Source organism: Bombus terrestris, chromosome 18, assembly GCF_910591885.1.
Source record: "Bombus terrestris chromosome 18, iyBomTerr1.2, whole genome shotgun sequence".
In the NCBI taxonomy this organism is placed as follows: Eukaryota; Metazoa; Arthropoda; class Insecta; order Hymenoptera; family Apidae; genus Bombus; species Bombus terrestris.
In genome coordinates this window covers 4,235,833-4,259,370 of record NC_063286.1, presented here as the reverse complement: position 1 = coordinate 4,259,370, position 23,538 = coordinate 4,235,833, and the positions used below count along the sequence as shown (strand labels likewise).

The 23,538-nt window shown below is 35.7% G+C and overlaps 1 protein-coding gene and 3 long non-coding RNA genes across 25 annotated transcripts in view; 2 read left to right on the top strand and 2 right to left on the bottom strand.

Annotated features, from left to right (window-relative positions):
- LOC105666702 overlaps positions 1-23,523 on the bottom strand; it is a 29,445-nt gene extending 5,922 nt beyond the window's left edge. For 2 of the 12 annotated variants that reach the window (XR_007227393.1, XR_007227395.1), the window contains exon 1: positions 7,160-7,174. This is a non-coding gene — a long non-coding RNA (uncharacterized LOC105666702). Of the gene's footprint in view, positions 1-7,159; positions 7,175-21,275; positions 21,499-21,567; positions 21,787-21,855; positions 22,075-22,143; positions 22,363-22,431 lie in introns of those variants that run through there. The other 10 variants (XR_007227386.1, XR_007227387.1, XR_007227388.1 and 7 more) reach the window with 10 other exon arrangements.
- LOC100647243 (tyrosine-protein kinase Btk29A) overlaps positions 1-23,538 on the top strand; it is a 328,457-nt gene that overhangs the window by 175,002 nt on the left and 129,917 nt on the right. The window contains exon 1 of one of the 10 annotated variants that reach the window (XM_048414094.1): positions 8,795-8,815. The exons of the other annotated variants lie outside the window; for them this stretch is intronic. The gene's annotated coding sequence lies outside the window, so the exon portion shown is untranslated. Of the gene's footprint in view, positions 1-8,794; positions 8,816-23,538 lie in introns of those variants that run through there. 10 annotated transcript variants of the gene reach the window in all.
- On the bottom strand, positions 2,534-5,808 carry LOC110120061. The gene is made up of 3 exons (XR_002308656.2): positions 5,657-5,808; positions 3,808-5,580; positions 2,534-3,494 (listed from the first exon to the last, which is right to left on the bottom strand). It is a non-coding gene; the product is annotated as an uncharacterized LOC110120061 (long non-coding RNA).
- On the top strand, positions 18,343-20,820 carry LOC125386870. Of its 2 annotated transcripts, XR_007227401.1 has the most exons (3): positions 18,343-19,101; positions 19,189-19,325; positions 19,477-20,820. It is a non-coding gene; the product is annotated as an uncharacterized LOC125386870 (long non-coding RNA). The 2 variants fall into 2 exon arrangements; XR_007227402.1 differs by lacking the exon at positions 19,189-19,325.

The following is a 23,538-nucleotide window of genomic DNA, read 5'->3' as shown; positions in this document are numbered from 1 at the left end:
ATTGCTCAGCAAAGGAGACCTGGAATACGTTTTAAATTCCTTTCACAGGCGACCAATCTTTCCAGTTGTTTGTCGCGAAGGTTAAGTAAGTTTACGCGTGCGCCCGATATAAAACTTTGCATCGTTTCATTTTCCTGTGACGGGATTGCAAGAAGTTTGAAACTCGTGGCGAAGTATTCCGAAAGGATCCGCACTCCTTTCACTGGCAACACGATCTTGATTTTAATTAAGCTCTAAGCGAACGCGACGCGATCAAACTTGCGACCTGTTTCCTCTCGCCAAGCCAAGCCAACCTAACCTATACTTCCTCTTTGATTCGTCGTACCGGCGTTCCGCTAGCTGCAACGTAAATTTTATTCTGAGAAATCGACTCGGTTGTTCGCCACAGAGAAACGTTACGTTGATTTATTTCCGATCGTTTGTCAAAAAGTTTCAGGAATTTTGCTCAGTTGCGCTCGCAATGTTTTCTGCAACTCCTGTTTCGGCACTAGTCACTGAAAGTTCCCGCGGCTTTTCAACTATTCCCTTTGGAAGAACGTAATGCTAATGAAAAGAATTCCTAACGCGATTCCCTACCAATGTGTGCAAAAGTTGGGGTTTGTTTTTGATTTCAAATAAATCTCATGAATGTATTAGTAAATTCATAGTGAACGTATGGGAAGTATTTGCAATAAGCTGTCTTTGAGAAAACATGCAACTTCCTATCTTCCGTTTAAATTGCTTTCTCTTCAAAATTTATTGTGTAATTGAACGTTAGGAAGAAATTATTTGCGTATTTTCAAACTGCAATAAATGTTTCCTAACCTCTTACAGCAAGCAACAACCTAATATTTCAACCATCTCCTCTTGTACACAACCACAAATACAAAGATGTTGATGTAACTGTGTCTTCTCAATATTGATGCAAGTGTATGTCAAATTTCACGATTTTTTGTCAAGACACAGATACTATGAAAATTATTTTTTAGTATTGCAGGAAATGAAAATCTGGCGCACAGTGTTGAAATCTCAGGTTTTCGTCGTTTGGAGAACAATAGTGTTGGAGTGTTAAAACTGTTTATATTTATATTTATCATTTGTCATTCTTTCTATCGCTATCACGAAAAAAACCCAGATTACTTTAACGACGGTCGTTTATTTGAAAGAGAACGTTCGCAGGAATAAGCTGCATTGAAAGTTTCCTTGACCTATTTTGTGTCGTCACTTTCGAAGAAGTAACCTGTTTCGCGCGCCGTTTGCACAGCGGAAGAGGAAGTTTCCTGTGGGGAACAGTGAAAACGTCCGGCAATAAACTTCATGGCGAGTAAACTGCTCGTTTGCGCTGACTTTTCGTATCTTGCATGAACGACAAGCCGGAAGTCACGTTAATAATGAAATTCTCCTTGCGATGTTGCAAATTATGCTATGTCACGACACGCCATAATGTTGTTTTCAGAAATTTATGAGACAAAGCCGAGCCGGGCGATAAAACGAGTTTGCAAAAGCCTGCTGGCCTGCCTTTTCGAATCCGAAGGTTCCAAGTTTCGAAAAACGTAATTAATTGCACCGGGAAAAGAGAAAACTCTCACTATGATTAAACGTTTTTCTTTTTTCTTTTTCAGATAAATTGCGATTGCACGTCTGTAACAGACACTCGATTCAAAATATTCTAAACGCGGATTAATGGAATTTTTGGATTAGATTTAACGAAATTTCTTTGGATAGAATGAAAATAGTAAAACAGTTAACGTAGGTTATAAAGTTACATCTAACTGATGAAAGCAGAGAAGTTTTGTTGAGAAGAAAATGAGTTTGTTTGAAGGAAAATGCAAAAGACTGAAGGAATCTTTGAATTTTCACGAGCTACGTGGGTTTAAATAATAATTAGAGGATAAAGATTGCAAAAATAGGTTAACGTAGTTCACAAATTTACATATGATTGACAAAAGGTGAGAAGTTTGCTGAAAAAGAGAAAATAAGCTTTGAGGTTAGGTTGACGTTAGAGAAAATATTTGGGGTTAGAGAAAGATTATACGAAACGCAGTACTAGATATAAAAAAAACTACGTAGGAGAATTTTAGGAAGTCAAAGAGTGATCATAAAAATAAAGCACGAACGACTGTAACACTTTTAAAAATGTCAAATTTGCCATGATTACGGTATAATTCCATTTCGTGTTATTCGACTATTTTGAAGATCATTCGGGTCTCATAAACTTTCCTCGATATCGTCAGAGGTTTGAGAATCAGACTGGAAGCTGTACAAAAGAATATAGCTCGGCTCTTTATTGCTGTTTGTCGTGTTCTAGAATTCTAGAAGCTTTTACGATGTTCGTGAAGACTCTCGCAGCGCGATGATATACGTGATGGATTAATCATTACATACATCTTGATTGATGACGAACATCTGCTTTAGATTCTTTACAGGATCATAGGGATAAAGGAGCATTAACCTGTTCCAGGAGGAAGATAAATTATTCAAAGCACGCGTCACATATTCGAATACCAGATATTCAGGAATATTCTAACTTATATAACGACAGTTGTACGGCTGATTAAATATTACAGGATTTTTTTTATTTATTTAGAAATATTAGAAATTAGGGTTTCCAATGATCTTTAAACTATATGATAAGTTTATCGATCAATGGATAAAACAGGAAACGATGGTTATTTAACGCGAACTAAATACAGTAATGTGCTGTAACTAAGACAACTAAATAATTAATTCACAACTCACAACTATTGTAATAGTTCACAACTCATAACAACTCGGCAACTCAACTCTCTACTCCTCACTACTCGACTGCTCACCACTCGACTATCAACTGCCAACTACTCGACTCGACTCTCAACTCACAACTCCCCCACTCGACTCTTTAGTAAAACTGCCAGGCCCTTTTGGTCTAACGGCACTTAGGTCTTCTCACAATATTGTTTATGGTTCAGCCGATATTTCTTAGGCCATTTGTCCACGATACTACGATATTAATACTCAATAATGATTTCGATTGTTCTAAATTTTCGTTGTTTTAGTATAAGCTACTTTGCTTCCTTTAAACCGGTCTTAGGGAATTGCAAAACGGTCAGCAGAGACTTTTCGAGCACTTCGTGAATCTTTTACGTGCCACGCGAAACGTACCTCGCATATAAAGCGTAGAGAAGTATACAGAAGAGGAAAGTACTAGCAACATCTCTTATCCCTTCGGCCATTCATACAGTCGATTGTCCCTTTTCATGCTTCATTCATTTACGCCTTCTCCTGTTTTTTGTTCAAGTGGGTCTCGCTTCAAGGAGAGCTCTACATCTTCTCTAGCGTTTAGTTTTTGGCATAACGATTCCCTTTACAGCGGCTTCTTTCGTCTCTATTACAATGCCAAGGAAAGATCTCCGACATACAGACAATGTGGACGATAAAGCGCAAATGCCGACAAGCCAAAAGGGTCAGAAAACTTCAGAAGGCCCAACGGTCATCAATATATTTCGGCACCGCAGCTGTTGATGTTCAGTTAGCCACTGAAGAGCCAAAAGTGGAGAGTCGTTATTGAGAGTTGTGATATCACATTATTGCATTAAGTTCAAGTTAAATAATCATAGTTTTCTGTTTAATTCAGTGTAATAAATCCATCTATCAATACATTATTACATAGAATAGAAATCACTGGAAATCCTAATTTCTAACATTTCTGAATAAAGAATTTCTATTATACATTCATCCTGTCTATTCCAAAATATAAAAAGACCTGAACATTTTTAATCTACAATCGATGACGAGCTATACATAAGAAGTGTGTAATTAGAGAAAAAGCAGGAATTAATCATGAAGTACCTTTGATCTCACAGCGGCTCTAGAAATTACTCGCACAACCTCTTATCTTTCAATGAAGCGTTTTTTAAATCAGGCTTTGCGTAAATGGCACGTGATTTAACATAATCGGACTCGGTTAACTAAAACATAAATGATACAATAAATGGTGTGCCACGTGTGTTGCTTTAGCGTTAAAATTACCGATATATCAGATTCAAGAGTGGTTCAACGTTTCGCCAGTGCTGGGAATATCAGTTCAAACTTGATAAATAAAACATCGTAGTGTGATATAACGCGGAACGTGGAACTCATATGCGGCTGCTTGGATGTCGTCTGGACGGAGCGGTATTTTATTCGAGACACGTGACTCTGTAGCTATCAGAGTCAAATACATATCCCGGGCAAAGTCCTAGGAATGCCAGGCTTTTGGTGTCCCGCCGGGGGATAAGGGCTGTCTACGTGTCCGCGGTGGACGAGTGAAAGTCGTGTGGACAGCCGAAGCAGACTCGTGGCCATAGCACAAAGGGGTAGAAACACGGCTGTGTGTCGTGGAGTTGCGTTTACCGAAGCTGAAGTTAAATTACGCGTGAGACGCTTTGACTCGTGCTGCAATGGCCCGTGTCACGTTTCTTGCATCAAATAACGAGGAGAAAGCAAGAAATGAAAGAAAGAAATGGACAGAGAGCGCAGGCACAGGAAGAGGCTTGAGAGAAGAGAAAGAAACGGAGGAAGAAAAAGATGAGAGCAGGCACAAACAGATTGAAGAACCTAGAGAGACAGACAGACAGACGGACAGAGAATACAGAGAAAGAAAGACAGAGAATGAAACAGGAGAAAAAGGAGGACGACCAGCCACAAAAGTTAGAAGCCAGGGCGAAATTCTTTGTCGGATCTTAAGCATTGTCGCCGGTGCATCTGGCTTTTTCAACGCGCGAGATAACGAACAGACACTACGGTTCTCCATGCATTGTCAGCACAAGCCAAGCTTATATAACGTAAATACGATACGCGAAGAATGGCAAGAGACGCGCGCAACTAACAGCAAAGGCAAAGGTAAAGGATGGAAAAGCTTCGGAGCCAAACGGACAAAATGAAGAAGGTGCACGCGAGCTTTCGCGTGTGCTGCGTGAAAGAGACACGATAATGACGGCAATGTTATTCCAGCAGGTGTATCTGGATGATTCAGCGGGATGATTGTATTGGTCTACTTGGATAACGCGAGTTCTGAAGAGCTGCATACATATTAAATCTGTTCTCTGGTAAAATCAATTATTTCAGGATATTCCTGGAGGAGTTGTCAGTTACTGATTGTTCTACTGCTTCATTATATGTGTAATAACGTAAATCCTTGGGGTAAATAAGACGATCGATTCTGGAAAATCGAGTTTATTTTAGGAATAAATTGAATTATATACAATAATCATTAATAACAAATCTACTAGAAATTTTACCTGTCGAATCGAGAATCGATTTCTTAAGTCCTAAATTACCGTTCTTCTCTCGTGATCTAATCTATTCAGTAAAAAGGTTACCGGTAAAACAAAGCAAAAGTAAATATGTCGATTAGCAGGTAGTTTGAATTCTATAGAATTTACACCCAATTTGCGCTGACAATTCCAGTGGAAAAACGTAATTCACTTCATCTTCTAGTTTTATTATAAATTCTACACATTCTATTCTTTCACCTTTTGTGTTTTCGTTCATGGAGATACGGAGGATAACCTTCAACGGCATGGCGTAGAAAAAATCGATTTGTAATAACCTAAATCTTTGGGGTAATTAATACGATCGATTCTGGAAAATCGAGTTTATTTTAGGAAATTGAATTATATACAATAATCATTAATAACAAATCTATTAGAAATTTTACCTGTCGAATAGAGAATCGATTTCTTAAGTCATGAATTACCGTTCTTCTCTCGTGATCTAACCTATTCAGTAAAATGACAGCCGGTAAAACAAAGCATAAGTAAATATGCCGGTTGGCGGGTAGTTTGAATTCTGTAGAATTTACATATGTATGTCGTTAAAGAAGTTGCTTATACAATGCTGGGTAAAATAATTAAAAAGTTACCACTATAAATGGTTCGCATCAGGGGAAAAAGCAGAAAATCTATTAAATAAAAGAATCGTATAGATAAACTGTTTTGCACAGTGTAATTAAAAACATTCAGGATAACTTGAATTATCAATTAATTTTTCGCGATTTTCCTGCACCAAACAATTTTATTATCTCGTTTACTTTGTTACAAATGGTTTAATTCTGAACTGTATCCTACGGTTTATTTTTTTAAAAAATAGATCAAAGACAGTTTTCTGTCTAAAAAATGCTAAAGAATATTTCTTAAAGCTTATTCAATCGAGCGATAGTTGACCAGGCGAATATAGTTAGCAACGACAGTAGGTTATGCGAGTTATCGTAGATAGGGTGGTTAACGCGATCATTGGCTACGAAGGAATTAATAATGGGTCGAGATTAATTGCGTGCTACGCAGATAATCGATGGCCGATGTCCGAGTGCATCTTACGCGTGTTGGCAATTTAATTAGTGGGACATGTTCCCTCCTGTCTGATTATCATAATGATGGAAGGGGCTTCGGTAAATTATCGTAATGCGATTCGACTGTGCGCACCACGTATCCACCATTTTATATCCTTTAATTTCATTTCCCTTTTGAAATTTCTTTATTGTTATTTACGTTATCCAATTGAAAAAAAATTCTTACTTCAAAGTATATACATACTAATCTATCGAATTATAGAGAGAAACTTGATAGAGAGAAATTTGATTCGAAATGCTTAAGACTTTTTCAAAATTGTCTTTAATCTACATAATAATAAATCCCTTTATCAAATGTATATACGAACAAAAATAGAGACTATTTGAACAAAGTAATTGAAATAAACGAACAAACAAGATCACATATTAGGTTGGCAACTAAGTGATTGCTGATTTTGTCATTAGGTGGTTTGACAAACCCCGCAATCATTTAGTTGCCAACCTAATATTTCGCAGAATAAAATACTAAGCGATGATGCAGAAGGGAAACGCAATTTCTCTAACAAAATAAAAAAATATGTAACAATAGCAACGAATATGTTAATCACACATTCAATCAAACCTGAAATCTACGTTTCATTCTACTTTTTTCCTATTCTATCGAGTTTTCACTTTTTGTTTTTTATTTGACTATTCCGAACTATGTTACTCGTAACTACTATATAAAGAATATAAGAATATAATATAATATATAGAAAGAATATAAGAGACGAGATTAAAATTTTGTTACAAGTTATCGGGTTCGTAATTAGCTTAAAATTCTATCCTAACCTCAACATGTCTTCATTATAGAAATATCTTAATTACACTTACAGATTCGTGTTGATGGCGATTATAAAATTGATTGCAGTCGAATCTTCGTTCATCGATCTATCGAAAAGGATTCGTCGATTCGTCCAAGACGAAAAAGATCGATTGGCAGATTACGAGCGTCATTAAGTTTTCTGTCGGTATCGATGGCGTGCGCGGATCAATCGTCATTGAATTATTGGCCGAGGCCTCGGTATAATACGCCAAGAGAATCCTCGGCTCCCCGACAAGCTATTTTGCGAGATTCGAATTTCCCTGCCGGCGATCGTCATTATAACGCACTTAACATCGCATCGCATCGATTAATTGCGCCCTCTCGCACATCCATCGTGCGGCCATTTGTCGCCTGCTATCCTTCTTCTCGCGTTCACATGTGACACGAAACATCACGCGTGTTGTACATTGTCGTGTTTTTGCTAATGTGCTAAAATTCTTGATGGATTGATTTTCTTATCATTTCTTTGAAACTCAAACGATACGTCATTTGATATGTTATCTATAGGCGGTTGAATTTTCAGAAGACCTAGTCTCGCCGGATAATATTTTGTCATTAGGTGGTATTGACAAAATTTGCAGTCACTTAGTTGTCAACCCAATAGTAAGCCATTGGAAAAATCATTTTTTGATTAATTACGGAAAGACCGTTTTCACACGGTTGTTAAAAAACTAACGTGTCATGTAAACGGGTTAAAAGAATCTCTTTAAAAAAAAAAATTCAACTGAGACCTGGCTGCTTTTGAATAAAAGTAACGCGAATTACGTAATGTTGGTAATTGTCCAACTTGTACACATTACAATGTGAAGTTGCAATTCTGTTCATTTCCGAGTTGTTTGTTAGCGTACGCGCGTAAAAGGTACAAACGGCGAAGAAAATTCTTCACGGTGGGAGAATCTGAGACACACGTGAAGAATATTGACTTTCGAGTTTTAGCGTGTTTTACTTTTGAGCGACGTTGTCGCGCTACAAAATTGTTGCAAATTTTTCAAGAGAATTCACAAATTTCATAGAATTTTAAAAGTTCAACATTAAGCAAGACGCACAAAATGTGAAAAAATATATCAAAATATTCACAGTGTAATGGTTTCTAATGGAGATTCTAATTCTAATATTTTTTTGAATTATAGAAACTCTTTGATCATAGGCCTAGAGAATGTAGCAGCGCTAAACGCAACTTTTCTACTTTGTAGTATTTCGGTTTTATAAAAGTTTCAATAACAAAGAGATGATATTTTGTGGTTTGTCGTTGGTTCGTTTTACCGATGTTCCAGTCGAGTATGTGCAAAGACACGTATACATAGTATAGGATATTTTTATTTATTTAGAAATATTAGAAATTAGGGTTCCCAATGACTTCTATTCTATATGATAAATTTATTGATCGATAAATCTATTTACAATAGATTAAACAGGAAACGATGGTTATTTAACGCGAACTAAATACAGTAATGTGCTATAACTAAGAAAACTAAATAGTTAATTCAAAACTCACAACTATTGTAATAGTTTACAACTCATAACAACTCGACAACTCAGCTCTCCACTCCTCAAACTCGACTCCCCACCACTCGACACTCAACTCACGACTACTCGACTCGACTCTCAACTCACGACTACTCCACTCGACTCTCAACTCACAACTACTCAACTCGATTCTTCAGGTAACGACCACCCGGTAACAACTCCCAGACACTTTCGGCCTAACGGCACTTAGGCCATATTGTTTATGGTTCACCCGATATTTCTTAGGCCATTTGTCCACGATGCTACACTATTATTATTGGCGACGTCAGAAATTAGACAACGATAATAGCTTTTGCATACTTCGTTATTCCAGATATCCTACGCTTTCTTTATCCACAATTTAATTTCAAATTAATAACAAAGTTAATTAATAACAAAATTCACTATAACCATAATAGAGAAGCTATTCGAAATTTTCAATCAATACGTCAACCCATCGAAGAATTCTTTTAAACGAGTCACAAAAGTCTTCACAAAAGTTTAGTCTATTAATTCTGTAGCAAAATCGGTGTCAAAAAGAAAAGCAGATCAATGTGCCTCACTTGCCAGGAGCTGCGAAAGATTACACTTTGAAGACAGAAATAATTTTAATATCGTCGGAATCCTGGTATATTTTTATTCTCCGCTCTTCCTATTTGCTTAAAGCTACTGAACCAAACTGGCTCTTTCACTGGCTCTTTCCCTTCCACCCGTTTTTGCTCGATTTGTCTCAGTCCTTTCCTGACGATGGTCGTGCCACGCCGCGCCACGCCGCGCCACGCCGCGCCACGCCACGCCACGCCGGTAATGGATGCCTAGCCAGTTTGATCTAACTGCGGATTGATCGCCATGCCCCCCGCGGAGGCGGAGGTTAATCTGATTTAATTCATAATCCTAGATAAGCCTTTTATCATTCCTTTACCGGTTAATTGGGCGACACGGGTCAGCCAGCAAGTAGCACGTGCTATATTGTAAATATCCTCTGCAATATTTGCTTTTTGCTTGAAAATGGTTATGTTGATAGTCGTTGAGATGAAGATGTTCCAATGATTTTTAATAAACTGCTATTGCTATAAAAGTTTATTTATTTCTTCGTTCATTTTCAGTTGTTTCATTGTGGTAGGATATTATGGATAGGCCGTGAATGTTTATGCAAAGAAAAAATATTTTTCCATGGACAATTAAAAATGCAAACGAAGCTGAGATTTATTTCATGCGTTAAATATTATCACGAGGACCATACTTGAAATATTTCACACATTTCTGCGCGAATTCATTGCATGCGACCTGTGCACGTTTGCGCTTTTAAATTTCCCATAAACGGCGAGACTTAACAAACTTTCGTAGTCTAATCAATAATTAATTGCAGTTGCTTTGAAAATTATAGGTTTCGCGTAACATCGTCAACATGGGATTTTCGTTCAAACGACGATAAGAATAAATATAGAATTTCATTTGGCAACAGTAAGAGTTTCCGAATAGGTTCACTGTCCGACCATAGAAAAATTGCTATATCGGAAAACGAAATTGATCGCCACCATTTATAAATAAACTATCGTTACCGCATTTTTCGCTTGTATGTAAAATATTGCGAACGTACGCGTGCGAAAACTCGCGGTTTGTCTGCCGGTTGACGGAGGAAAACAGTTGCAGACCAGACAGTTGATTACAAAGTGCACTGTATTAATTTATTGCTATATTACTTACGAACAATCAAAAAACACTTCCCGGAAAAAATCCACCACTTGTTCAAATCATACCTAAGCAACAGAACTTTTACAGTAAAAATAAAGGATGTATATTCTGAAGTAAAAGACGTCAAGGCAGGGTTACCATAAAGAGGCGTCTTAGGACCAATATTAAACACACTATGCATAGCCAACATACCAACAGCAAAATACTGACATTCCCGGACGACACGCTGTCTAGTCAGGCACACTAATGCAGTCACATTGCACATCAGAAAAATAGAAAAATGGCTACAAGATACGTTACATTGTACTATATCCTTTTATCAAATATTTTTGTCGAAAGCTAAACTCTGCTTTGCTATACGTGGCTTTTGCGTAGTCCGGTATTTGTGTGCAGACATCGTAACCGCACTCTGTGGAAAATCATTTTGTTGGGTCTGGAGATTTTGCAAAATATCACCTCTTCTGTCGATATTGGAAAATGTGACTCGCGTTTAACGCGTACATTAATCATGTATTACCACGCCTGCTGCTTGTAATTCGCCACACGGTAGAAATTGTTGTACTGGCTTTTAACGCACGTTCTAATAGGAACATGGAAATATGTCGATGATGATTTGTGATCGTTTTATGCAAAACTAACATAACCTAATTTTCGTTTGTAGTTACGCAAAAGTAGTTTGGTTGTTTATCACATATTTTAAATAACATATCACATTACGAACTGTTACTCAAAGAAATTTATACAAATTTGAAAGTGCAGCGTGTATAATCCTATGCTTCAATGATTCCGGTTACAACTCACGATTTATCACTTTGCAAATGCAAAGCGTTGTTCGCGATAAGATTTCACGACATGCCGCAGCCAGCTATTCTCAGTTTCCGGTCTCCAACACAACGGTTTCAATTTCGATTCGTAGACTCGCCGCGTCTTCTGTACGCCAACCGTCGACTTTTTCCTTTGCCCATCCACCCATTCAACTTTCCCTTTTGATCGCGTAAAACGTTGACAACTGTCGTCTCGTCTATCTGCATGCATCGCGAATGCTTTTTCAATTTCTCGCTGTATGCTCTTTAAAGTTCTTTAAATCTCGAATCTCATATGTGAGCACGCAGCATGTATTCAGACAAAGTATATCACATGTGATCTTTATACTAGGCTGGAGCAGTTTCTTCGTAATTTTCTTTCTTTTCTTCTTAAGACTTGTTACTTTTCTGTATTTTGTAATGTTAGTAGCACTCATGATTATTCGAACGATACACTTACAAATTTCAATTAATAAAATGAGGTGTAATAAACTAATTTGTTAAAACAATTTGGTACCTTCACACAAAAGTATTCGAGCGCTGTAACACTGTTGATAGTTGATAGATAACAGAGGTAGTTCAAATGATTGTAACACAGAATTAACAGGTTTAATATAAGCTTCCATGTTTAACAATATTTAAAATTATAATTAACACAGTGCAAATGATTTAACGATGATACAACTGGTTTATTATTATAATTCAATTCGACTTTATAATATTTCTTGACGTATTCGTTTGACTAAGCGACCTTGATTTTATTTCTCTGAACCTCTCGATGCATTCGGTTTGAATCCTCGTGTGATACTGCCCTTCGATTTTTTCCTTTGTCTTCTCTTGGAGACGACCCCCACCACACTCGGGTCTCGCAACCGTTCGCGCTTATGATCACGTATGCCACCTTTTTTCTATAGGTAAAATAACGGGGCGAAGGCGAATCGATGTCTTTTAGAACTCGCTGCTGGACGGCAACTATGCGTTTATCACTACATTGTGTTATATCTCGCCGGTCTTGTAAGACGATCTGTCTGCGACACTGTAGTACCAAGGGAGAGTACCGCGAAACAAACCATATATTAATGCGGTAAATCATAGAAAAAGATTGACTTTTGCAAAACCTATATTAATAAAAATAATTCTTTTTGGCACAAAGTCATCTTTTCGGACGGGTCAAAGTTTAACATTTTTGGCTCGGATGGTCAAAATTAAATGTGAAGAAAACCAAATATGAAATTGAAAATTCGACATTTACATCAAACACGGAGGCGGATCGGTTATGGTGTGGGGGTGCATGGCTGCCAGTGGCACCGGAAATTTGATATTTATTGATGGAATACTTGATAAATATAAGTATTTAAATATTTAAAAAATAACATTAAACAAGTGCCTGTAAATTGGGATTATTGGAAGATTTCCACTTCCAACAAGATAATGATCCTAAGCATACTGCTAGAATTGTGAAAGAATTTATCGTATATAACACATCACACATGCTAATTACTCCACCGCAAAGTCCAGACATAAATCCGATTGAAAATTTATGGGTTGAAATCGGAAAAAGATTAAATACATTTCAGATAATCTCAAAGCAAGTATTGGAAGATAAAATTATAGAAATATGAAATTCTGTTGAGTGTAGTTTTACAAAAGCATTGGTTTACAGCATGGAACGTCGATTGAGACACACTATTGCTGCTAAAGCTGGTCCAACAAAATATTAATATTAAATAATTTAATAATATATGTAGCGTTTAAATACTTCTGTCAGTCACTTACAATACGTGTTTCTAATAAATGTATAACTTCTACCTACGTTGTTGAATCCTTTTCAAATTTTACTGACATAACCTTAAAACTTCCATCTTTCTATTGACATCTGCTTGTCTAAGCAAATTACTTTAATGTACATTATTTCGGCCATTCAAGTTTGCATATGTAAGTGTTCGAATACTTTCGTCAGCCATTATATATCTCTTGAATAATTCAAATTTAATACATAGCTGTAACAAAGTAATCGTATGAGCGATCAACTCTTATCTCACGTGCTTCTAAAAGTCTATGACGAACATAGAATTTCAAGTCTCTGCGAATGAGACGACATTTCGTAACCTCAAAATTCCACTTTTTAGTGAAAAGAGAATATTAATAACTGCTAGATCGATATGTGTCCTACATTAATATTAATATACTGTTACTATAAGCTAATGTATCTAATATATTTTAATTTATTCATTGTATCTCTCGAAATATTTATTTGTATCCATTAGAACCTTCAAACCATCCATCTTACATAGAATATCTGTTTCTTGTTTCAGGTGAGTGAATCCATTGCTCGTCAAGCCAGCGTCGATCCATTAAGGTTTAAGTAAGTTCTATCCTCGTGTTACTAAAGTCGAGCACTTTTGCAATCTGCCGTTATCACGGCTAACGGGACAAGTACAGTTAACCGATAATCTCGAAGACTGGCTGGAACCTTGGCAAAGAAACCGGTCTCTCGCGCGAATGTCCCTCGCTCCGCCTCGATCAAGACATTATCGATAAAGACATTGCCTCGATCGGTTGTCCTCGCTCGTGCGTTCTTGTTAAGCTCCGAGAAACACGTCCATTCGCCGCACAATGTATTGAACCTGAGGATCGTTTCGTGTCCGAGGCTTAAGACGCTCGAGGATCAACAACATCCTATTGCTTCTGTACAAGGTGTTCCGTATTGCAAGGAGACTGGAAGCTCTGAAGCGGTTGGAACAAACGTTTGATTTTCTAACTTGGGAAAACAGAGTGACATATATTTGAGGCTGTTGTGGATCAGGTCCTTTTTCACTATTTTGAAACTCATAAGATGGACATTTTTCTAAAGAACAAAGAGGATATTTTTTTAAAGAGCTTAAGTTAAGCATTTGCCTTATTTAGCAAACCTCTGGTATCTGCTTTGGTTTTAAAGTATACAGATATAATTAGGCTGATTTTACATGAGAAAATAAATTGCAAAGATTTGAATTGCGTAGATTAGAATTTTTTACGAGATATTACCATGGAGAATACTAACTTGAAATATTAGTCTGTACTTAACCTCTTAACCTGCAACTACAAGCATAGCCTGTAGTACGATGATCGAGCCAAACGTAAATATTACGGGCATAGTAAGGGTCATCGTATTACACAACACATCGTGCGAATGGCTCGAAGGCTGCGCGAGCTTGTTTACGTTTTCGGCCCAAAATTCTCGAACGTAAATCGTAGGTTAAGCGGTTAACTGTATCTCAACTTGGCGGAGAATTTGATGTTAATTAATATCTGTACTTACTTCCACTCGTTTTATTTCAGTTTGTGTTTATCTCATTAGAGAACACACGATAAACCGGAATATTTCAGTTTTCTGGTCACTTACTTTATGAAATACTCGAGCAATCTTCCCTTTCAATTGTTCGAAACTTGTCATTTCTTCAGAGTACAATTCGTTCATTATCCAGCGGACAATTGTTTAAAGTAAATTTTCCTCAAAACGAGAAGATTTTATTCTACATTTTTTATTTTTCTGATTCTTCATTTTTCCACGTAGAATAACTTTCTTTTTGGTCGCGCCCAATTCTTTACAAGACACCCTGTATAATAATTTTTCAAACCTGGTCATTTCAATGGCAAACGTATTTTGCAATATTTGAATTTGAGCGTGTGCTTTCTTTATTCAATTTGTCAAAGCGGATCAGTAAAATGTCCGCTTGTCCTTGATAAGCTTATGGCGATTTACTCGACGTTTATTAACGCGATAAAGCGTATTAAATTGTTTATTCGCGAAGGTAGAAGGATCGTGGCTAAGGTTCTGATCCAGAAAGCCGTGAAAGTGGAAAAACGAGGAAGATAAGCGAAGGATTTGTCGAGTGGGAGAATGGAAGGACGCGAAATCACGACACGACGTACGAGGTGTAGGAGTAGAGTGAAGGTTTTCGTTTCTTTTTCAAAGTAAACTGCAAGATGTTTCGTTGGAATGTAGCACTCGAGATTTCGTCTAAAGTCTGTTGCAATATTCTTAAATATACAATGAGATCTTCTACTTTCCGCGTACTTGCTTATTTTTATTCTTGAAAATCACTTTAGACTTAAATCTTATTTTCTTAAATCTAAAGATGCCTAGGGTTGCTCAAAGGATCCAGAATATAGAGATCCGTGTTTTTTTTTATTATTTAATTTGTACTTTACAATTTGTCCAGCTGGACATTTGGTAAATTTTTCTAGCTTTATTGCTAAATAATGAAAGGTGGATGGCTACCCCCAGCGAGATACTATCTTCCAGTTTGACTATTTTATTTATTCAATGAGGTCAGGGAGGTGTTTTCTTTTTAGACTTCTTTCTATGAGAGTTTTGCCCGCTTCAGCAGTCAGCTGGTTTGGATGTGTTGCCGTTCTTTCCTCGTATTTTTCTGCGTACCTGCCGATTTCTTCTTTCACCGTTGGTATTTTTAAGGCTTTACGTATATCCTCGTATCTGACATACCAGAGGGCGTTCGCTATTGTTCTCAGTATCTTCGATGGTAGCGACTCTAGTTTATTTATGTGACTCATTGCTGCTGTCCCCCATAGTGGCATTCCGTACGTCCAATTGGTTTTATTATCGTTTTGTAGATTTTTAGTTTATTTTCTATGCTGAGTTTAGAATTTCGACTAGTTAACCAGTACATTTGTCTTCTTCTTATCCATATTTTGTCTATAATTGATTTAGTATGTTGCTTCCATGTAAGTTGTATGTCTAAGTGGAGTGCTAGATATTTAACTTGCCTTATTTGTGTTATGTGCGTGCCATCCAATTGGATATTTGGTGGTTTCTATTTTCTTAGTGTAAATGTAATATGGTTGCATTTACTGGGGTTTGCTTTTATTTGTTTATTTTTCCGATGTGCTCTTGTGGTAATGTGACTGCTGTTTCTGTATTAGTGCGCATGGCTAGTACAGCCATGTCGTCCGCGAATGTCAATATTTTATTGTTGATAGTTGTTGGTATGTTAGCTATGTATAGTGTGTGTAATATTGGTCCTAAGAGGTCTGCTTGCAGTACTCCTACCTTGATGTCTTTTACTTCAGAATATACATCCTTTATTTTTACTACAAAAGTTCTGTTGCTTAGGTATGATTTAAGCAAGTGGTGGATTTGTTCCGGGAAGTGTTTTTTGATTGTTTGTAAGAGGCTTTCATGGTTCACTTTGTCAAATGCTAATCATCTGCTATTAGACGAATTATCATTTGTGTTCAAGTTGCTGAAATGTTTCCGACTGAGCCGAATGTGAGACAATGTTATTCTATTTTACCGACAAGGCAAATTCAAAGAATGATAAAACTTCGTATGCGAATAAAGTAAAGTATCTTATCCGTAATTCTAACACAAAAGTCACTTACAGATGTAAAAACGGGTGTTACCAAAATTTTATTTACACATTTTGGTTACTAAACACGATAGAATAATACAAGTTGGAAACCTCATTTTAGATATCTTTTATGGTTCTTCAGATATTTCACGAATAGGAAAATTCTAAATTTTTCCCGAAATAAATAATTCCACTCCTTAAACCGAATTATGGCACCAAAGAGAAATAGGGTTGTATTGTACGGATGACATACTTGTACGCAAAGTTTCATAATTTTTTGCATTTCCGAGTTGCCTAATCTTCCTTCTGAATAAACAATTTTTAAGAAACAAGATCATAGTAATTTCAGGTAACAATTAAATTGTTATAATATGCATATTACTTTTATTGCGGATTTGTTATTTTCGTATGATAAACAAGGAAAAGAAAAATGTCTATATTTACTGATATTTTCATCGATGCAGAATTTCAATCTCTCCAAAGATATTCCAATAAAAATTCCTACATATCAATTTTCCTTTCCATCCTCGCTTAACATTCCAGTCCTCCTTACTATCACCATCTCTCGTAAAAGATATCCATGTTAGAAATCTTCCGTGCATTTTTATATTTCTGAAACGAATAAACGCTACCAATTGCGTTTTTAACAATTTAAAGCAAATATTCCGATGCAAAATATTCGTAAGAATAAAAAGACGTACAGTTGGCAACTAAGTGATTGTTGTTGTCATTAGATGGTAATGACAAAATCCGCAATCACTTAGTTTCCAACCCAATATATTCTTTTTTCTATATTCTTTGGCCTTATGGTATATTTCTTAACCTGATAATTCTTAGATCTATTTCATTTATAAATGTGTATGTTGTTCAAGTAGTCGCTTGTTTCTCATTCGGCTGTTGCCAGCATCTTCTCAAGTGGCAATATTCGTAAGGAGGAAGGGTGTTCGGAATGTATTTAATTCAACAATAAACCCATAATATGAATGAAAGGAAGGTAGACAGGAAGAAAAGATGGGAAACAAAGAAAACGGTTGAGTTTATTGTCACAAAACGTAATTAGATTAAAATAACTGAAGTAACAAAAGGGGTCAAGTTTCCATTAAATGCAGAGGGCAGCAGCGGAAACAGCATACGAACACGTACAACGATCAACGTAACGATTAAATTCATTTATGGAGCCAATTCGAGGCTCAGAACCAATTATTTCCTCTGCGGTTGATCCTCATAGAAAAAGTTGATTCTGTATCCGTCCAATTTAATGTTCGTACGTTCCTCAGGAACGGATCAATGACGAATATGAAGGTTATGATCGACAATTCTCTAGAAACCTCCATGGAAACCATCATAATAATAAAAAAGAAAAAAAAAACAATTCAAAGTAAAAATTCCCTTTGCAAAAAGATAAAAATTCGCAAAGCGACAACTATCTCTTTTTCCCTTGTCCCTATGCCGCCCCACTGATAATCTTGTTGCCAGCTTCTACGAAGAAGCCCAAAAGCCTATTCGTTTGCCTTGAGAACCGAAATTATCGTCTGTGCACCAGCTAAACACAGAAGCCAAGCGCATCATTATCACGCTAAGTGGAAGGATGAAAAGTTGGTGGCGCACGCGTGTCACGGCGTCATCGACGCACCTCTGTACGAGTACACAAATAGCTCATTATGACTGCAGCCTGCACTTGCACCCGCCGTGCACACAACGTAATTCGGGTTAATGATCGTGTGTACGCTCGTGCTCTCGTACTTGTACGCGAAGCAACACTCGACAACTTGGCCCGGACCAGGCATTCCACTCTCTGGCCATTAGCAAGTGTAATGCCGGTCGTGGCAGCACCATGTTTCTTTGCAACTATCTCATAATGGCAACTAAGTGCCTGCGGGTTTGTCAATACCATCTAACGTCAAAATCCGCAATCACTTAGTTGCCAACCCAATATGTTACAGATGAACTGCGCCACAATTTTTACTGCGAATATTTCACGTTCCAGTGAACCGCAGCAACAACTATACTACATATACACGTATTTATGTGTTAGTAGACATATTTTTCATATACGAATAAACAAAAATATTCGCAAGAGAATCGCTAGCGAAATTGGCGTGTGTTTACGAAACGTGAAATTTTCGCTGTAAATACCGGGTTGGCAACTAAGCGATCGCTGATTTTAACATTTGATGGTATTGACAAAATTTGCAATCACTTAGTTGCCAACCTAATAGTTTCAATCCTCCTTTGCTTCCATTGCTTTTCCTCTAGTCATCTCTGTTTGTCCCTATCATTCGTTCTCTTTTGGCAACGTTTTATAGCAGTTTTTTTCCTCTTCTTTGTTCTTTTTCTTCGCATTGGAGAAGCAGATAGTGGCTTGTTGGAAATAGGCGTTCGATGATCTTGGTGTTCTGATGGCCGGACGATGAGTCATGGGGGGCTTTGACGAAGGTGATTAGAAATACGATAGTTTGAGGAGATGGGAGTGATGGTAAGGTAGGAATGAGTGCGATGGTCTTTACGATTGTAACTTCTTTTGTTATCTTTTTAACAAGAGACTGGTAACAATTGTTAAGAATTATGTGGGTCTCGTTGATAGAATTAATGGTAACTTTTATTCTTAATAAACTAACGTTTATTCTTACTACGCTGTTTTCGTTTTCTATGTAGTTTTATTGTATCGTATTACCATAGATCGTTGTGTAATTCTGGTACTAAACTGTTACCTACCGATCTTTACAAGATTTTCACAAGAGGAGCTGGCAAGCTTTAACTCTTTGCACTGCAAATTTTATTTCAATTTCGTTACCAGCAGCTGCCAACGCTTTTAAGTATTTTATTTAAAATTTACTTTAACTAAAAAATAAGACAATTTAAATAAATAAAATAAAGAAACAAATTCATTTAAATACCAGTTTTATTTACACTATTGTTGTATTTTGTAACTTTTAGGTGTATGATATATCTTGAAACTATTTCCAGGATGCCATCCTGCTTTTCTTTTGCACGTTTCACAATGAAAGGTGAGACTCGACAAAGGAGCTCCTGAGATAAAAACTGATGTCGAATCACACTCCACATAGCAGTGCAAACAATAATTATTAATGCACATCTCTGTATATTGATGACTGTTTAAAATTATATTTGATAACGAGTAGTTGTTAAGATTATAATTTTTCTCATTATCTTTTTAAAATACTATCTGGAAATATTTATTTTAATCTGTTCTATTTAATCTGTTTCTATTAAATTAATTAAATTAATTGTCCTATTTAATCTATTTAATTAACAAATGTTAAATATTTATTTTATTATTTTAGTCTTAAAATAATCCACAAACATTTGAAGATAAATATCTTACAGCTTTTAAGACAATTATAAACATGTTGGTGTATATTTTTGAAAAGACTCGTAAGGTATTCAACAACTTGTATTTCTACCGAGATCTTATTCGCTGAGAAAAGAAATTATTTAACGAAATGGTAGCGCATTACCTGCGTTATGTAAACCGAGACCCTGACCTAGGTTCTACCGTATCCTCTCATGAGATTTAAAGCGGAGAATACGAGCCAGTGGTCACAATGAATTTACCTTCTCTCCGAACGAGTATTTAGAAGGTGGGTCACAGAAGAGAACAACGAGAAATAGAGCTACTGAGACACGATGCTTGTTGGAAATGCGAAATAGACTTTCCACGGTCGTAGAATAAATCAACATTTAACTTAAATTGTTTAGAAAGATGTTTTTACTCTTCGATGTTCTCCACTTTGAAATTTCAATACTAAATACGTGTAAATGTACTTCGTTATTCGTCTTCATAATTTACGATATCTCCCATATTACAGTTTGCCAGTTGTACGTATGCTGCACAGTTGAACGGTTTACCTTTTCTTTTTCCTTACTTTCTATTTGATTATCTATGTTCTAAAACTACTCAGCTTAGCTCTATATAAAAAAGTATGTATTTGTGTTGCAATTCGTTTGAGATGAATTCAACGTGTAGGTGTATTTAATTAAGAACGTAACGAGTGGACGAATTCGTGATAGCCAGTTGTATTAAAATAATTATAAGTACGAGAGATAGTGTACGCCAGTTATAATCGTCGCTTGCTCAATGCTACTATACCGATCGAATAAAGGATAACAATAATCTCCTAGGGGGCACGTTCATCTATTTATATCGACAGACGGTAGCACAAAAAGTTAATATTCTTATGTAACTCTGGCTGAAGATTAGAAGAAACGGCAGTAACAATTTGTTGGGAGTACGTTTACCTCTGGAACTTGCAAACCAAAACAGTCGTTAATATTCTGTTGAAGTAATTACTTCAAAAGAAACTCTACATCTTTGCTTTTGTATATCCGTGACCTGGAAAAGAGAATAGAATTTAGTGAAAAAATTCCAAATAACAAGAGGTGCATATTATTGTGCCCTTGAATAAAAATTTTGTTTTGCATTACAAGGTCTAGAAACAAAAGAGCTATAAATAGATTTCTTGTAGTCCTCGGGTACATCTACATACCAAGGTTAACTTTTTGGTAATGTCATTTGCTATAAATATATGAATGTGCTCCTTATTCTTCTTTTTATTGTATTGTAACACTATAAGAGTGCAGATCTGCATCAGCATACACTATACTTATACCTATACTTGTTTCAATATATTTTTCCATTACAAATTTATCCACTCGTTGCTTTATCAGTCAACCTCTACAATATGATATATTAAATTAATAAATAATGGTAACAATTTATTTGATTTTGACCTCATACACTATACCTGTACTTATACTTATGCCTATACTTATTTCAATATACTTTCCTGTTCCACTTCATCCACTGATCCCTCTGTCACTTAACCTCGACAATATCATATATCAAATTAATAAATAGTGATAATAATTTATTTGATTTTCATTTCATACACTATACGTGTACTTATACTTGTTTCAATATATTTTTCCATTACAAATTCATCCACTCGTTGCTTTATCAGTCAACCTCTACAATATGACATATTAATTAATAAATAAAGATAACGATTTATTTGATTTTGACCTCATACACTATACCTGTACTTGTACTTATGCCCATACTTATTTCAATATACTTTTCTGTTTCACTTCATCCACTGGTCCCTCTATCACTTAACGTCAACAATATCATACATCAAATTAATAAATAATGGCAACAGTTTATTTGATCTTAACTATATTTATACTATACTTATACTTGTTTCAATATATTTTTCCATTACAAATTCATCCACTCGTTGCTTTATCAGTCAACCTCTACAATATGACATATTAATTAATAAATAAAGATAACGATTTATTTGATTTTGACCTCATACACTATACCTGTACTTGTACTTATGCCCATACTTATTTCAATATACTTTTCTGTTTCACTTCATCCACTGGTCCCTCTATCACTTAACGTCAACAATATCATACATCAAATTAATAAATAATGGCAACAGTTTATTTGATCTTAACTATATTTATACTATACTTATACTTGTTTCAATATATTTTTCCATTACAAATTCATCCACTCGTTGCTTTATCAGTCAACCTCTACAATATGACATATTAATTAATAAATAAAGATAACGATTTATTTGATTTTGACCTCATACACTATACCTGTACTTATACTTATGCCCATACTTATTTCAATATACTTTTCTGTTTCACTTCATCCACTGGTCCCTCTATCACTTAACGTCAACAATATCATACATCAAATTAATAAATAATGGCAACAGTTTATTTGATCTTAACTATATTTATACTATACTTATACTTGTTTCAATATATTTTTCCATTACAAATTCATCCACTCGTTGCTTTATCAGTCAACCTCTACAATATGACATATTAATTAATAAATAAAGATAACGATTTATTTGATTTTGACCTCATACACTATACCTGTACTTATACTTATGCCCATACTTATTTCAGTATACTTTTCTGTTCCACTTCATCCACTCGTCCCTTTATCACTTAACCTCAACAATATCATACATCAAATTAATAAATAGTGATAACAATTTATTTGATTTTCACCTCATACACTATACTTGTACTTATACTTGTATTTCTATATATTTTTCTATTTCAAATTCATTCACTCGTTCCTCTATCTGTCAACCTCAACATATTCAAAGACACGATAATATGGATCTTTCCCAGATTCCAATTTTCCGTTGACTTTCTACTCTCATGTGCAGCTACATCACTGCCTTAACAGTGATAACGTCTGTTTTCTTTTGTTTGTTGTACAAAGGTTAGGTAGATTTTAGATCGCAGGTAGATTTTACATACCAAGCGAGTTCTATTGTTTTTAATAAATCAGCTCAATAATAATTAAGACTATAACAATTAAAGAGAATAATAATTAAAAAGAATCTATAGTCATTTTTACCCCTTGCTTTAGAATAGCATTTCATCTCTCATTATAGGTTATAATTTGATAAATTTTGTATACTTTTTGATACTATTTGATAATATTTCTTTACGCCTAGCAATCTTTGTTTGAAACACCGTTGGTCGCAATTTTTAGTTTGTTTTTTAGAATCATCGTTACTAATTTCCTTGAAATTCTTTGTGAAGTAGAAGTTCGTTAGAAAGGTAGAAACACCATGTTATAATGTTCAAGTAGAGTTAGTTCACTTCATTACTTTTCATTTCTTCAATCCCGCGGGATTAATTCTAAGTCTGTGTTAGTTCACAGAATTATGTTTGCGCCAGAAATGTAGCAAATTACATTCTATGTATTCAGAAAATTGTTCTCCCTAGAAGTTGGTATTATAATACTTTCAACATACGACTTAAAGAAGCTACTTTACCACGTCCATGTGACATTATTTGTATATACACTTTACATTCATAAATTGTGTCTTTTGGATACAATCAATTATCTTAAACCGAAGTTAGTCTTAACAATTTACCGACCGCTGGCGATTCAACAACATACGCACGTCCGACCGACATCTCAGGCGCAGATTCTCCCTGACGTCGGCTCTGTTTCGGTTT